The sequence below is a fragment of the Suncus etruscus genome, chromosome 5, assembly GCF_024139225.1.
Source record: "Suncus etruscus isolate mSunEtr1 chromosome 5, mSunEtr1.pri.cur, whole genome shotgun sequence".
NCBI classification, from domain to species: Eukaryota; Metazoa; Chordata; class Mammalia; order Eulipotyphla; family Soricidae; genus Suncus; species Suncus etruscus.
The window spans coordinates 43859233-43860847 of NC_064852.1; the positions used below are offsets into that span (position 1 = coordinate 43859233).

Sequence of the window (1615 nt, forward strand, 5' to 3'; positions counted from 1 at the left end):
CTGCAGGGATCTGTAGATGATTGTGAAGCTGAGCCATTAGCAAGGCACACAGATTGTGGGTAGAGCGTGTGTGGCATGGGTGGTAGTTACAGCATGTATGGCTTCAGCAGGGTGAGACTTGGCCTACCTTTCCTCCTAAAATCGCCAGCTTTCAGCTGCATGCCTGGTGTACCTTTAATTTTTTGATAGTTTGGTTTACAGATCTTTCACAATTATTGAGTCTTTAGAGTTGGCCAATTTTAGATATAGTGAGAATATTCATGAGATGTGGTTTTAGACTTTTTTTTTATTTTTACTATGACTTCTAAGAATTTTACTAAATATCAAAAGCCTAAGCTCAAAACCTAAAATGCATGTAACTGTAGAATGGATTAGAAAACGAAAATTTATCAATTTGCTCTTTACAGGAAACACATTCAAGCTCCAAAAATAAATATAGGTTCCCCTGTAAATGAATCCAGTAGCAAGCAATGGTCCACATTGAGGGGAGGTGGAGGAAAAAGGGATACAGAGAATAAGTCAGCAGGAGTGGTAGCAGCTTATTGCCAGACTAGAGATGGGGGCTGAGAAGGGTGTCCTTTTGCTTTGGGAGCAGGGCGGCAGCTTACTGGGGCAGGGATATGGTCTAGGTACCTGAGGAGTTAAGAACTGAGGATAAAGAGGGTTAAATAGAGATAACGGATTAGGATTGAGGGGGAAAGAGGATAGAAGTTTTTTAAATTGATGAATGGGGGAGAGACATTAAAGGAGGGGCTATATACAATATAGGCAGGAATTATTTACAATACAGATTAGGAAAAAATAAAGGACTCCACTGCATGCATACTAACACCCACTAGTAGACAGACATTATAGATCTATTCATAGGTTCTGACTGGAGGTCTGACCCATATGGGATGGGTCATAGCGCTTAAAAGAAAAGAAATAAAATGTGCCACGGTACTTATCCATCGGCCCTCAGACTATCTCAAAAGACTTACTGTGGATATCGATATTTTCTTTGCACGTATTTCCTTAATAGTTATGAATTTTAGTGTTTTTTTTGTGGTAATTTAATTTAAAACTATTCAATTTCGCATCTAACCAAGTTAAACAGCTAAAAGTAACATAAGAAGGCAATGCTTGTGGAGTGTACATCATGGAAGGGCGGCCTCGCTCTTTTACGACTCGCCTCTTTGATTCTCCTGTTCAATGGTTTCTTTAGAAGGCAGGGGGTTTTTTCTCTTGTGTTTCTATCTTCTTCAACTTCGACTTATCGAATTTCTCAATCTCGGCCATATCCGGATTGTCAGACATGGTTGCAAAGGAAGCAACTAGGCACGTGAGCAAGAAGATATGAAGTCAGACTGCGACCACCAGAGAATTGAATTTTAGTGTATTTATTTCCATATGTAGAAGGTAGCCTCCTCCATTCTTTTCTTTTGCTTTCTTTTTTTCTTTTCTTTCTTTCTTTCTTTCTTTCTTTCTTTCTTTCTTTCTTTCTTTCTTTCTTTCTTTCTTTCTTTCTTTCCTTCTTTCTTTCCTTCTTTCTTTCCTTCTTTCCTTCTTTCTTTCCTTCTTTCTTTCCTTCTTTCCTTCTTTCTTTCCTTCTTTCTTTCCTTCTTTCTTTCCTTCT

At 38.5% G+C, this 1615-nt stretch overlaps 1 pseudogene; it reads right to left on the minus strand.

Moving 5' to 3' along the window:
• Window positions 1–1106: 1106 nt before the first annotated feature.
• On the minus strand, window positions 1107–1328 carry LOC126009403 (thymosin beta-4-like; annotated as a pseudogene).
• Window positions 1329–1615: the final 287 nt, after the last annotated feature.